We start from the raw sequence: 16,180 nt of genomic DNA, 5'->3' as shown, positions 1-16,180 counted from the left end.
GATGCCTCGATGGTTTTAAGAAAATTACCCTCTATGTCAAAAACACATAATCGCCATGAGTCTTCGTTGAATTAAGGATAAATTTCCACGCGCCTTTTTAAAGTTTTTCAAATAGCTCTCGTCGCTATGCGACTCAGGCAATTTGCGAAAACTTTGAAAATGCGCGTGGAAATTAATACTTAATTCAACTCGGCCTCATGCGATTACATATGCTAATAACTTTCTTTTGAGTCACAATTTGGCCCCTGTCTTCTTTTTGCCAACACTTCAACCACTATCCGTCGCGTTTGGAAGTTGGTAGAAAAATGTTTGTTTATCATGGTATCGTTGCTTTTTCGTGTAGAGGAAGCTAAGTAAAAAAAGAGATGCGTTCAAAATGATTGATGAGTGAGAGCAAATGTTAATATGTATGAAGCTAAGAAATAAAGATCACAAAGATGTTGGGAAAAACGTGTGGGGCATAGATGATTGGAGAATTCAATGGAAAAATCCACCTGGGTATGCTAATGGCAATGGCAATTATAGGAGCTTTCGTCCGAGGTCCCCATCGACCAATCTCGTTGCCAGGGTCTGTTCTCCAAGCTATACGCAAAACACAACCCTAAAATAGTTCGTTTTTTGTCATATTTGTACAAACAGGGTATCCATAATAGTGACGTTTTCGTAAACAGGGCGTCAATTCATAAGACAACCCAGGGTTTTCGAGATATTCAAATTGTCGGACGTCGGCAAAGACCACACGCTGCAAAATACTTCACAAATCGCGGAGTTTTTTGTCACGTGACAATACTTCATTTTCCTGTTCGCGACCTGTTTTTCCATGATGAAATATGGTTTTCGGATGGATGCCATATTTGAGCCAGGAAAAAGTGTAGCGAATACGAAAACCAAGTGCGTGTCACAGGACTATATTTTCAACGATTCTTGGAGTATCTTGCAGCGTGTCCCAGATTCCTTGCCGTCGTCCGACATTTTGAACATCGCAAAGACCCTGGAGACGAGGTTGGTCATTAAATACATTAGGCGAATGAAATGGCGCTGTCAAGTTCACTGAACACCTGTCGATTCCCATTGGTTAATCATCTCTCCAAATTCACGATGATTGCCGCATCAAATGAAAATTGCATTACCAAACCGTTTTAGACGCCGCACTTTTGCCAATTACTAAATTCATCAATTGGGCTCGGCACACGATAGGAGCAGCATCTGGATAAATTATACTTACAAATGAGTATATTTTGCCCTGTTTGTTTCACCAGGTGTACGCTCGTTTATCTGTATGACTACTTCAATTAGCTGTCAAAAAGTGAAAGTAGAAAGCAGTCTTTTAAAACCCACGTCATCGGCTAGTTAGAACGATGAACCCACCAGTATTGGCTCATGTCAAAATAATTATAATACAACATAACATTAACATTTAAACACAACTCCCTCCCTTAAATGAGTGAGCGAAACGAAAACTCCAAGACTCCAAAACTCTTTCATTAACTCAGACTTGGTTGTGGCTTGTTAGCAGGGCCATTCCCAAACATTCCCTGTCATGAACGAAACACGCAAAACCTGCTTCCATTTGGATATCAACTTGGACAAAACGGAAGAAGTTTTCATCACAAATATTCTAGCATGCATTTTTCAACGCAGTGTTTTCTTTGATGACTTGTGCGGGAAATTTTATCATTCTGCATGCGATTCGTAAAGACCATCATCTTCATTCACCGTGTTTCATCCTTCTATGCTGTCTCGCATTTTCGGATCTTCTTGTGGGGGCAATTTGTCAACCATTCTTGGTGGCACACAAAATAGCTGAGCTTGTGGATAATTATCCCACGTACTGTACGTTGAGAATAATTCACAACTTATCGGGCTACATAACATCTGGTGTTTCGTTACTCACTTTAGCTGCAGTGTCCATTGATCGTCTTCTTGCCGTTACTCTTCATTTAAGATACAGCGTAATTGTGACTGTTCCTCGGGTATTCCAAACCGCTTTTTCTCTCTGGATCTTTTCGATAACAGTTGTTATAGTTCGGTTTTGGATGAAAAATGCTGCGTGGAAAGTTCTTTCCTGGGTTATTTTGTTTCTTGCACTTCTTGGTACAGCCTTCAGTACTTCCAAAATTTTTCAGTTCGTTCGCAGACACCAACGCCAGGTAACTGACAAAAATATCGTCGCCCTGAGTCTTCAGACCAACACAGTGAACGTGTTCAAGTGCAAAAAGTCTGCTGTGACTGTACTTTATATTTATGGTTTGTTGCTGACTTTCTATCTGCCATTCGGTGTGACAACGCTTGTAGAAACATTTATTGGCTATACAAGGTCCGTGAAGATTGCCTATGACTACGCAAAAACTGCTGTTTTCATTAACTCTTTCTTGAATCCACTTGTGTACTGCTGGAGAATAAGGGAGATACGACGAGCTGTTAAGAATACTCTGAGAAGACAATGAACTCAAAAAATGAAGATAACAACATTTCTTCCAAGGTCTACACGATCAGCTAAAAGTTATGCGACTTTTCACCAAGTTGGACAAAAGTGGATCTCGATATTGCCTTTGAGACTTTTCCCTACTCGGAATACTGAAAAACAGGCTCTTAGGGATGTCACCAGCTAAGCGAAAGCTCAAAGCTTCGGCACTTACGCAATCGGGGACATGATTATATTTTGCCAAGAGTGAGAACGGAGCGTTTTTAAAAGCGCTCATTTGTAAATTGATGTCCTCTTAACTGTTTATTGTTTTCTTTTTCTTAATTGTGTAAATTTTCAACCTTGTTTTAGATTTTTTCTCTCGATAAGCTTTCCTCATTTATTTATTCAATATATACGAGTTATTGACCAAGCGTGAGGACAAGCTGGCTGGATATTGGCCAAGTTCTTTTTTTGCAAAAAAACGAACAAGGCCAATATCCAGCCATCTTGACCGAATAAGTTTGGTCAATAAAGGATTCATTATATTTATTATATTTATCACAACTACAAAACAAAACAACATAAAACTGTTCTGCTCGGAAAGAAATCCTTCATAGCCGGCCGGTATAAGATTTATTTTCAGGGCTTTTATGGGTTAGAATGTAATCATGGAAAGCGAGGAATCCTAAATTATCTTAAGGCTCTAACCTTTTAATGGGGAGTATACAATTATTGAGGACGAAAAATCAAGATTTTCGCAAGTGCGGGAAGATTTTAATAGAATCCGGCAAACTCGCCATTTTCAGCCGATCGCGCGGTGGCGTAAATAATAAACATTTTTACACAGTTTTCTGCCTCCAATTAATAATTCTTGAATGAAACAATACATTTTGAAATTATATGCAAACATAAGCCGAAGAATAGAGCGGATAAATCAGAAAACTGGGCGAAACTTTGATAAGATTTTGTTGTTTACAACAAGCAAGACATGGGGTAAGCGGTTAAATTAAAAACGTGAGCTTCTTCGGCAAACTTGGGAAAAACACTTTTCTGAACTGAACTTTCACTATGCTATGATTTAAATACAGTCATTGCAAACCTAGAGAACTAATAATAAATTTAGTGCTCGACTTGAGGCAAAACTGAGTCATAAAAAAATCAATCTATCTACACACAGAGCAACTCACCGATTCAAATCACATTCATTGTAGCTGAAACAAAAGTTTCCCTACGCCACGATGATTCCATTCCTTTTCGCTTCCTTTAGGTAAACGATGAGAGTTTACCGAACATTTAAGTGAGCATTTTCCCCCAGAACAACGAGAAAATCGCAGATTACATTGTTGCTCGGGATTAAACTTTGGATGCCAAGCGGATGGGCAACGGGTAATCCCGAGCACGCAAGATAGCTCCATTTTGTCCACTCGGCTATCCAATCACAGCGCAGGATTTGACAAATGAATGTTCAATAGAGGCGAACTGAACATAATGTGGAATATATGTAAACATATGGTGGCCGGCACTCCAGTTGACTCTTATTGGAAGGACAAATTGCGATAAAGCTTTCTAGTCAGGGTACTACTGCGCTAATGTATATAACAAAAATAGCAATAAGGGAATTTTTATGGGTAAGCTTGAGCGACAATACTGCAAATAGTGGACTCTTCTCTTGTGTACGTTTCGCGTCTGTGTGATTATTCGGTTGATTTTGTGCATTGGAAACTGAAGGAATTATCACTGACATCCAAGGACATGAAATAAAAGTCTCGTCGAATCTAAAAGAAAACCTTTTCCGAGTTATTTCTGGTCAGTACTAGTAAAAATCACGATTGGGTGGGTTGGAGAACAATAAAAGTGCCTTGAAAGCAACCGCGGACGTTTTTAATTGTTGTTTGGAATTCTTCCAAACATTTCACAGTTACATACAACCAAGGAAAAAAGACTACAGAAAAAATGTTTATTTCTCCAGGAAATATTGAAATGCTTCAAAATGCTTGCATGTTTATTCAAAATTAGCGGCAGTTGTTGAATGGGGTTTAAAGCAAGTATTAGTCAGCTAACAGCGTTTATTATAAATCAGTTGTTGTTCGAGCGAGTATTAAAAAAAAATAATCTTTCTTTAAACTGATAAGTCGTTTTTGCGCTAATTTTAGCAGTCAAATATATCCAGAATTCTAATGGGAACGAAATAAAAATGACTATAATCCTTTCTTATGGTTTCTCATGGTCATTTGCTTTCAGTCTTTCGCATATCGACATTCGTTATCACATATCAGAGATTCTTGACACTAGCAGGTAAGTCAAAAGTTTTAAGAAAACGACAAAACATTTAAGTTTATAAAACAGGTTTCGACAGAGACTTCTGTTATCTTCAGTTAAAGTACAAAGCGTTGTAAGTGGAATTTATAATAAGTAGACAAAAATGTTAATTATGATGAACGGTGACAACAGAATGAACGTGAGACGTGACAATGTGAGAAATTATAAGGATAATTTAAGATTTACATGGAGTAATTGTTGATTCAAAGAAGGTTGTTCTCTTTGAATGTGTAAAGCCTCTTTTATCTTAAGTTGAAAAATGGTAGAGGCGTGATCTAAAATATGGAGGCAATCCAATGAGCATAAGACACGACAATGTTCAGAATTCTGTAGACGTTTGAAGATGTGAGAGGCCCTATCACTGGCTAAGTGCTCACGTACGCGTGTGGAAAAACGCCGGGCTGTTTCACCGACATAACAAGCTGTAGCATAGCGGTCAAGCGTACTTGGCAAGACTTGTACCCAGCTTCGTTCGTCTCACTTCGCAGGCTAAACACCGTTACGTACTCCTCCGCGTCCTTCTTGGGAACTTGAGCAACTTGTTTCACAACAGCTGGTTTTGAGCGACACCATTTCGCAACATGATTTGCTTTACCACAAGATCGACACTGCACACCACGGGCGGGACAGGACTTGTCGTGTGTATTGTGTGAACCAGAACCACAATTTGTGCACCGTTTTCCCGACGAGCAACCATTACGCTCGGCAGGAGGCTCAGCTGCCGGAGGAGAAGGGTTTTTCAATTCACCGTGAGCCCAGAAAGGTTTCCGCGAGACTTGGGACGAACCACTAACCGGTGACGGTTGCAATCTGCGAGCCTCCAACATGGCCGTTTCCACTTGAAGGGCGAGCTGAATTGCACGATCGACGGTTAGAGAGTCCAGTTCCATAAGTAGGCGTTCTCGGATCTGGTTCACGCTTGTTTTCTCAATAAGTTGATCCCGTATCATTTCCTCGAATAGGCCTCCAAAACTGCAGAATGTTGCAAGTTCCCTTAATGCCGCGACAAACTGTATCACCGAATCGCCAGCCTGTTGACTTCTTTGGCGAAACTTGTACCGGGACAAAATTACACTATGTTTGGGCCCGAGCTGTCGTTCGAGAGCGGCTGTAGATTCTTCGTACGAACCGGAGCTTTCATCGAGCTATGAAAATACGCGCTGACCTTCGGTACCAAGGCAATGTAACAGAATTGCCCGTCGGCGAGCGTCAGAAACGGATTTGTCGTCTAACCCACCTGCGACCAAGTACGTTTGAAAGCTTTTGAACCAGCGATGCCAAGGAACGGGTGGATCACCAGGATTCGAAAGGAACGGAGCAGGTGGTGGCAGTTGATTTCCAGCCATTTAACATCCCATCCTCGTCGCCAATTGTATCCGAGCAAACAAATTTAATATCCTCTAAATTACAAGGCAACTTACAATACAAAACCTACACACACAAGTCACATATTCTGTGCACGCTTCGCCTTAATTACCGTCTTCAGATTAGCATACGTAATTACATTCTCCCAACTATTCGGCAAGTTCATGGCATGCATTCTCATTAGCATGCCAAGTACGCTTGACCGCTATGCATACATTCACAAGTAAGCCAAGTACGCTTGACCGCTATGCTACGAACTTGTGGTGCGATCTTGTGGTAAAGTCAATAATTTTACGAAATGGTGTCGCTCAAAACCAGCTGTTGTGAAACAAGTTGCTCAAGTTCCCAAGAAGGACGCGGAGGAGTGCGTAACGGTGTTTAGCCTGCGAAGTGAGACGCACGAAACGGGGTACAAATCTTGCCAAGTCAACGTACAGGATGTGGAGCTAGATCTCTTGATTTATCTGGGTGCTAAGGTGTCTATCATCAATGAGTCGACTTCAGGGAACACTTTTCCTCACAGAAGCTTGACAGTCCTAGTCAGCGTCTAGTCTGCTATAACAACGAAGAAATTAAGGTTCTCGAAGTGGTCAGGTTGTCGGTGCAGTACCAGGAACAACGCGTGGAGAATTTTCCGTTTTATGTTACCTCGCGCGGAGCCAGTCTTATGGGGATTGATCTCTTTCCTGAAGCGTTTCGAGATTTCGGTAAAGTTATCGGGTATAATCACCGTCCTAATGTTGACACCATGGTAAAACCAGTTTTACAGAAGCTGCGGCGTCTACCCCTTACGTTACGCGAAGAGTTTCGGAGGAGCTTCGACGCCTGGAGGAGATTGATGTTATCGAAAAGATTGATTTATTACCGTGAATTTCAAATCTGGTTGTCGCACGCCGCCCTTCTGGGGAAATTCGCCTTTGTGTCGATTTACGTGATGTAAACAAGGCCATAATACCTGACAAGTATCCTCTCCCGTCACAGGAAGAACTGATGACAGAGTTTTGCGGTTCAACCATCTTCTCCAAGTTGGATTTACGTCAGATTTATCTGCAAACTCCTTTGCACGAGGACAGTAAATACGTAACTGCATTTATTACTCATGATAGGGTGTTCCAATACAAGCGCATGCCGTATGGTCTGTCATCCGCTCCGAGTGCGTTCCAAAAGATTCTTTCGTCCATCCTGTCAGGTGTCAAAGGTGCTTTTAATATCATTGTTGATATTATTGTCCACGGAAAGGACTCTGAGCAGCACGATGAACGCCTTAATGAAGTTCTTTCTCTTCTTAATGAACATCATCTGTCTCTGAACACTGGCAAATGTGTCCTCAGTGCAACTGAAGTTGATTTCTTCGGTTACAGCGTTTCTGCGGTTAGAGTACGCCCTCTAGAATCAAATGTAAAGGCCATTTTGGATCTCCCTGAACCCAAGAATGTCAAGAAACTGGGTACCACTAATTTCTACCTCAAGTTCGTCCCAAATTACGCCCAACTCGCTGATCCTTTCCACCTGTTACTGCGCGAGGATGTTCCTCAATTGGGTTTGGAGTGAGGGGCAATCGGCATCGTTTGCTACCCTTAAGCAGAAGATTGCATCTCCTCCTATCTTGGCGCACTTCAACTCAGATGCACCCACCGTTGTCTCGGCAGATGCTTCGGGTGTTACCCTCGGTGCTGTTCTTTCACAGCTGATCGATGGCCAAGAGTACCCCGTGGCTTTCGCATCGAGGACGTTGTCTGAAACTGAACGAAGGTATTCACAGGTGAACGTGAAGCCTTAGCATGTATTTTCGCTTGCGAACACTGACATAATCTCCTGTTTGGTCACAAATTTCTCTTACGAACGGATCATGTGGCTCTACAAGCACTTCTCAGTAAAGGTGGCTCCGGTCATAAGCCTGTGCGCTTATACAGATGGGCAGAACGTCTTCACCAGTACAACTTTGACGTCCAGTACATCCCTGGAAGTACTAATTATGTCGCAGACATGCTCAGTCGTCTGGTGTTCGCTAAGTCAAGTGCTGAAGATTTGCCTGATTCTGACCTCCTCTGTATTTTGGAGGTGAACCTCTCATCCCTTGTCACTCCTAACGAGCTCCTGGAAGCCTCCAGAGACGACCTAGTCCTTCAACAGGTTGTTGTGTACATTAAGAACGGTTGGCCAAGGAAAGTTCAGAAGGAATTCACGCCTTACTTTCAGCTTCGATCTGAACTCGCTATCTTTAATCAGTGCTGTATTGCTCGTGGAAAATGTGCCGTAATTCCTTAGTCTTTACAAGCGAGTGCTTTGCATGGCTCATGATGGTCATGCGGTATCGTACGCATGAAGCAGAGATGCAGAGAAGCAGTTTGGTGGCCGAAGATGAACACTCACGTGGAGCAGTTGGTCTTCGAGTGTGAAGCTTGCGCATGAAGCGGAAAGTTAGTCAGGTCTGTGCAACCTCCTTTGCAACCTATTCCGCCCATGGCAACATCTTCAGATAGATACTGCAGGAGAATTTGTTGCCTCTTTACAGTCGCACAAGTATATGATTGTTGTCCATGATTTACATTCTAAGTGGTTTGAAGCGTCCTGCACAAGTTCCGTCACTTCTGGTACGGTTATAAAGACACTTCAGGTTTTGTTAACCAGATGGGGATTACCGGAAGCTGTCACTACTGACAATGGTCCTCAATTCACATCGTTCGCGTTTACTGAATTCTTGAGCTGTCAAGAGATTGAACACAGCGTTACGTCTCTTTACAATCCTTAAAGGAACGGTGATGTAGAACGGTTCAACAGGACCATGAAAGAGGGAATCAGGGCATCCATGGCAGTAGGGAAATCGTTCGCTGAAGCGGTTCGAACGACACCCTGCAACTATCGCGCTACTAAACATGCTCTCACAGGAACATCTCCAGCGGAGTTAATGATTAGCCGAACGCTTATCTTGCCGTTGGATAATTTGAAGCCCCCTCAAACTCCTCAAGAAGCGGCTATCGTTTCGAAAGCTAGACACGTTGCCACTAAGCAGAAAGCACTGAAATCGTACGTGGATACTAAACGCAAAGCCAAGCTTCCTAATTTCGATGTTGGTCATTGGGTTAGAGTGAGAAAACCAGTTCGTGGTCACAAGTTGAGGCCTGTCCTTACTGAACCATTAGAAATCGTGAAGCGCATTGGTCTCTTAATCCTTTCAGCTACGAGATGGTACTAAATGGAATGCTCGTAGATTAGTTCGTGTGTTCAAGGTTCCGGCTCCCAGTCCTGACGCCAGTAGTTTCATCGACGACGCTCCAATTAATATCGGGCCTGATCAGAATCTCAGTCAACCTCTGATGAACCATGATTCTACTCGTCCCCTGCCTGATTTGGATCTGAACAATTCATGTGCTGCTGTTACGCGTCCCCAACGTAACAGATTTCTTCCGGCTAGACTTAAGGATTATGAACTCAATTTCTAAGTACTTAATATAGGAACTTAGTTTTTCTCGTGAAGAGGGAAAATGTAGCATAGCGGTCAAGCGTACTTTCCTTACTTGTGAATGCATGCCATGAACTTGTCGAATAGTTGTGAGAATGTAATTACGTATGCTAATCTCAAGACGGTATTTAAGGCGAAGCGTGCACAGAATATGTGACTTGTGTGTGTAGGTTTTGTATTGTAAGTTGCCTTGTAATTTAGAGGATATTAAATTTGTTTGCTCGGATACAACACAGGCATTACAGCCCGCACATGCAAACTTATAAACCACACGCGAACGGAGCCCGTCTCAGGGATAAGGTCTTTCACACCAAACATATTCAGTACCGACCTTAAAAGAAGAAAAAACTAGCCAGAGATTGTAAAGAAAGTAAACAAGCGCCCGTATTTTCTGTGCCAGCTTAAGCGCGCACAAGTCGAGTCGGAGGAATTTTGCTCTTCTATTTGACTTGTAAAAGTATAAGGCGACCTGCTACTGAATACGCATGCCCTGTTTATCATCATAGCCTCCCGCAATACCTTTCAGTCGATCTAGAGAGATTTCAAAGGCGAGCTTTGCGCATTATCTATTCAGATTGTTTGTACAGTGAGGCGCCTCCTTTGACTGGTCTAGTTCCCTTATACGAGCGCCGCGAGTTCTTATGTTATAATCTCTTTAACAAGATATTGGCGAGGGAAACCATTAAGAATCACCTTTTCTGTAATTAACTCCGGTATTCAACAGAAATAACTACCATAGTGTTTTAGGTTCATCGACTGATCGAGTTCAACAGATCCTTGCTTGACTTCGAATCCTTACAGCTGTCTGGGTTATGTCACACCATTTTGAAAGGCTTACTGACAAGTTCTAAGCTGCCTTATTTTATAATGGATGGGTGTTCTAATAACCTATTATTAATCAAAAACCTTGCAGCCTCAGGCTGAATTACGTCTGATTTACTGAATAAAAGATATCAGAATGATCTAAGCTAAAAAACTATAAATAAAGAATTTAAAATATAAGGAGACAAAATATATAATTAAGAGAACAATCTTACATTATTGTTTAATGGACATAGTGACAGATAAAACTATTGCGAGTACGGATGATGCGGAGGCGCCGTGTAGTAAAAGAGTACTGACTTTTTAAATTGACTTCGCACTCATTCTTGGGAGGCAGTAAGGATTAATTTAAAAGATTATTTAGTCATATTTAATGACCATGATTGGTGAGCTATTCACGAGCTCCTTCCTGCATCAAGAAGATATATTAAAGAAAACAGCTTGCGGCATGCTGATCGAGATTCTTTGCACTAACTCAGATGTGTTTAATCGCTATATTTGAATTATGTGTTTGCCATATCGATTGACTTCCATTATAATAACCTGCTTATCAAGCCACGATGGGGCGCATTAAGTTCTTCTTTCGCTAACATTTCAACTCCCGTTCATCGCATTTTGACGTTTGAGGAAAAACTTTAATAATCATGATATCGATGCTTTGCCGTGTGGTGAAAACTAAGTGAAAAAAGATGAGTTCAAAAGAACGATCATGAGTGAGAGTAAATGTTAATATGTGTGAAGCTAAGAAACAAAGGTCACAAACAAACATGCCGGGGAAAACGTATGGGGAATAGAAGATTGGAAAATTGAAAGCAAAAATCCACCTAGGTATGCTAATAGTAATGGAAGTAATAGCAGTTTTGGTCCAAGGTCTCCAGCTACCAACCTTGTTTCCATGGTCTGTCCTCCCAGCTAAGCTAAACTGTGCCACAACTTTAAAAAAATTAAGAAATAGTTCTTTCTCGTCATATTTGTACTAACAGGATGTCCATAATAGTGAAGTGTTCGCAAACAGGGTGTCAGTTCATAAGACAACCCGGGGTTTTCCAAATGTTCAAATTGGCGGACAGCGGCAAAGACCACACGCTGCAAAATACTCCACAAATCGTGACACATATTTGATTTTCTTGTTCACTACTCTCTTTCCAGGATCAAATACGGTTCCCGAACGAATGCCATATTTGATTCAGGGAACAGTGTAGCGATTCTTGGAGTATCTTGCATGACTTTTTGCAGTAATACAGGATGAAATCATCAAGAAGACAAGTTCTTGCCGAGGCAGTTATGTATGGATGGAGAAAGCCAAATTAACGATGATTGCGACACCAAATCAAAACTGCATTATCAAACTCCCTTATTAGACGCCGTTCTTTGCCCAATTACTAAATTCGTCAATTAAGTTCGGCACACGATAGGAGTAGCATCTGAATCAATTATATTGTCACAAATGAGTATATTTTGCCCTTTTTATTTTACCAGGTGGACACTCGTTTATTGTTATGATTAACCCACATTGGCTCATGTCAAAATATAGTACAACATAACTGACATAAATTTGGGCAATTCATAAGAGCCCAATATAAACTCATTAGCATTTAAACACAACTCCCTCCCTTAAATCAGTAAGTGAAACGAAAAGTCCAATCAATCTTTTTTTCAAGAATTTTACTAAGTTCAAATGGGACATTAATGTCGTAGAATCAAATTTCTAACAAGATTTGATTACTTCGTTTAGCAGGGCCATCAAGCAGATTCCCTGTCATGAACGAAACGCACAACACCTGCTTCTATTTGGATATCACCTTTGACACAACGCAAGAAGTTTTCATCACAAATATTCTAATATCTATTTTCAACTCAGTGTTTTCGTTGATAACTTGTGCGGGAAATTTTATCGTCCTGCATGCGATTCGCAAACACCAGGATCTTCATTCACCGTGTTTCATCCCTCTATGCTGCCTCGCATTTTCGGATCTTCTTGTGGGGGCAATTTGTCAGCCATTTTTGGTGGCACACAAAATAGCCGAGCTTCTGGATAATTTCCCCACGTACTGTACGTTGAGAATAATTCACAACTTATCAGGATACATTACTTCTGGTGTTTCGTTATTCGTTTTAGCTGCAGTGTCCATTGATCGTCTTCTTGCATTAACTCTACATTTAAGGTACAGCTTAATTGTGACTATTCCTCGAGTGTTTCAAACCGCTTTTTCTCTCTGGATCTTTTCAACAGCAGTTGTTATACTTAAGTTTTGGATGAAAACGTCCGACTGGAATTTTCTCCTCTTTATTATTTTATTTCTCACACTTTTCCTTATAGCTTTCAGTACTTCCAAAATTTTTCAGATCGTTCGCAGGCACCAACGCCAGATAAACGACCAAAACATGGCCGCCCTGAGTCTTCAGACCAACACATTGAACGTGCTCAAGTGTAAAAAGTCTGCTGTTACTGTACTTTATGTTTATGGTTTGTTAATTATTTTCTATCTTCCATTCGGTTTGACGATGCTCGTAGAGGCATTTATTGGCTATACAAGGTCAGTGACGATTGCCTATGATTACACTAAAACTGCTGTTTTCATTAATTAACTCTTTGTTGGATCTACTTGTGTACTGCTGGCGAATAAGGGAGATACGACGGGCAGTCAAGAATGTTCTGAGAAGACAATGAACACTAGCAACGAAGTTTACAGGATTTCTTCCAAGGTCGCCCATACTAATCGACATGGTCAGCTTAGAATTGCACGCATTTTCCACAAAGCTGGGCAAAAGTGGATCTCGATTTTGCCTTCAGCATGTTGAGACTTTTCCCCACATGGGATAAAAAACAGCCTCTTAGGAATGTCACCAGCTAAGCAAAAGCTCAAAGCTTCTGCACTTACCTTAGCGTCAGGAAATGATTATATTTTGCCAAGCGCTCATTTGTAAATTGATGTCTTTTTAACTGTTTGTAGTGGGTTTTTTTCTCTTAATAGTGTAAATTTACACCTTTCTCTCGATGAAGTTTTATCATTAATTCATTCGATATAGATAACAAAAACGAATGAATTTTCAACAGTGACATAATGTGGAATAAGTGTAAACATCTGTTTGCCGGCACTCCAGTTGTCTCCTCTTGGAAGGATGGCAAATTGCGCTAAAGCTTTCTAGTCAGGGTATTAAATACTTGTTCGCTGATGTATATAACAAAAATAGCAATATAAGGGACTAATATGCGTACAAAGCTTGAGCGACAATACTGCATACAGTGGACTCTTCCGCTGTCTACGTTTCACGTCTGTGTAATTATTCGGTTAATTTTGTGCATCAGGAAAGGAATTTTACGCTGACATTCAACGGATAAGAAATCAAAGACTTATCGAATCCAAAAGAAAGCCTTTCCGAACTATTTATGGTCAGTACTAGCTAAAATTACGAGTGGGTGGGTTGGAGAACAATAAAAGTCGTTGAAAGCAACCGAGGACGTTTTTAGTTGTTGTTTGGAATTCTTCCAAACATTTTATAGTTACAGTCAAGGAAAGAAGACTACGGAAAAAAATGTTTATCCCTCCAGGAAATATTGGAACGCTTCAAAATGTTTTCCTGTTTATTAAAAATTAACGGCAGTTGTTAAATAAGGTTACATGCAAGTATTAGTCAGCCAACAGCGTCTATTACTAATAAGGGTGTTGTTCGAGCCTGTAAAAGAAGAAAATCATCTTCTTTAAGCTGGTCAGTACTTTTTGCGCTAATTTCAGTAGTCAAATATATCCGCAATTGTAATGTGAACAAAATAAAACTGCCAATAATTTTTTCTATGGTGGTTCAGTCTTTATTTAGTCTCCTTCGGAACATTTACATTTCACTTTATAGATTATTAGAAGACGCATCCATGTGTTGCTGATAATTTCAAGCACCGACAGTTTGGGCTAATTACAAATTCAAATGCGGTAGCATGTTTAGACTGCAAGCAGTCCCTTTCTGGTTAGTCGAGATGGTGTGCTCATAGCGCGAGACTGGAGCGAGGAGAAATAAGCGAGAAGAGCCCCCTTCCGCTCATTCGCTCTACTTTTTTTTTCGCGCTCGGCTATTTCGCGCGACCTCTCGACTATCCAGAAAGGGACTGCTTGCAGTCTATAGCATGTTTTGAAAATTAAAGACGACTTAAAAAGCACTCCCACTGTTATTAAAATTTGCGACAGCTCAGTTACTTGAAAATTGCGATCGGTGTGTTATTAGAAAACGCAAAGGATCTTTACTTGTTAGAGCCCTTTCGGAAGTGAGTATGGGAAAAGGGAATAAATCTGCAATTGGTGTTTTTACGTTTTGTCTGATTTAGCTTTGTGGTTGCTGAAAACTAACCGTTAATTGTAGGCGCGAGTATCCAGCGCTTGATGCTCATATTTGATTCGAGTTTTGATTGGCTCCTTTTCTTGGTTTTTTGTTTTTGGTCAGGTTTTTACAATTAAATTATTGTCCTTTCAAAATACGCCATAGAATTTACCACTGACATTGACAAACGAAACAACCATTTTTATGAAAGGTTTTGGAAAACGCGTTGGGATTACAATCTATACAATCTATGACAGTGCATCATTTTCCTACAACATTTTCCACTTCGATAACCATGTAAAAATAAAATAGAACAGGTTGATTGTTGTTAGATTTGAGAAGATGGTTAGCTACTCCTCTCTTGATTTGAATGATTTGGAAAAACGGTCAAACGATTTTGCAAGCGATTTGTTTAAATTTCTTCAAATTCTTTATTTCAGAACTTTTTCCTACCTCTTATGTCACATTTCAAACTATATAAATGCGAAATTAACCTTTTTTCCTTTTTGTCTTCTGAATAAAGGTGTTAAGGGCGATTTTGAATTCGCATGTCGGGCCATTTGCCATATGCGCATGTAAATAAGCAGTTAATTGGAAACATTTCTAAAACGGAATCTTTGAAAATCACGTGTCCATAGGCTACGCTTCGGTTCACCAAGCTCCAAGCTAAAGCAACGATGATCTTTGAAAGGAGTTTCCGCGAACCCCGTGGTCAGATTGCTCAACAAGATAATGGATCTCGCCGGAAATGAGTTGCTCTTCAAGCATTTATCAAGTTTAGTTCCCCTAGATCGCTGTTCAATCCCATGTAGCATAACATGAAAGTCCAGACTGCAGACCTGGAACAATATTTTTAAAACAACGGCAACAAACATTATTAGCTATGATAGCTGTCAAGTGTATTGAGCATTTTAAGGTCTACATACATTCATATCGCACGTGCAAGACTGGACACCTTTGCAGAAATGGTCTTCATCGACCCTCTTGAAACAGTCATTTTTTTAACAAGCCTCTGGGTATGTAGAAAAAATTTTCCTGTTTATCAAATATTTTTCACCAGAAAATTAAATAGGAAAATAGGACAGGAAAAATGTACTTAGTATCGGTCAACACGAAATCCTCATCCTTCCTCAGCAGACTTAATATATCAAACACTAGCCGGTGTGTTTCATCAGTTATCCAAACACTGACTAAGAAATAGGTTGAAAACCCGAGGTGCATCCGAGTTTTTATAAAGGACGTCGAGGAGTTTGGATATCTGATGATATGGCTTCTCAAATGATCAATAATTCTTGGAGAAATTCAAGGCTAAAGTTGGCAGAATGTTATTGAATGAATGGCAGAATGACAGAATGGCAGAATGTTAAAGTTGTTGCAGACTTTTTGAGGATCTTCTTTGCTTCCTCGACAGCGGATTCAACTTTACTATTAGTTTGATGGTGGTAGAGATTCGTTGTCACATGCTTGAACCCGTACTCTTTGACAAGGGCTTT

General features: G+C 40.6%; 1 protein-coding gene and 2 pseudogenes across 2 annotated transcripts in view; all 3 read left to right on the top strand.

Annotated features, from left to right (window-relative positions):
• Positions 1-16,180, top strand: part of LOC146456231 (melanocyte-stimulating hormone receptor-like) — a 59,710-nt gene that overhangs the window by 40,728 nt on the left and 2,802 nt on the right. The window lies entirely within an intron of this gene.
• Positions 1-16,180, top strand: part of LOC146456232 (melanocyte-stimulating hormone receptor-like) — a 102,756-nt pseudogene that overhangs the window by 83,798 nt on the left and 2,778 nt on the right. The window lies entirely within an intron of this gene.
• On the top strand, positions 11,977-13,632 carry LOC146456233 (melanocyte-stimulating hormone receptor-like; annotated as a pseudogene).

Source organism: Pavona decussata, unplaced genomic scaffold (assembly GCF_977016875.1).
Source record: "Pavona decussata unplaced genomic scaffold, jaPavDecu1.1 SCAFFOLD_260, whole genome shotgun sequence".
NCBI classification, from domain to species: Eukaryota; Metazoa; Cnidaria; class Anthozoa; order Scleractinia; family Agariciidae; genus Pavona; species Pavona decussata.
Note: the sequence above shows the minus strand (reverse complement) of the source record. Positions and strands in the feature narration are given on the sequence as shown.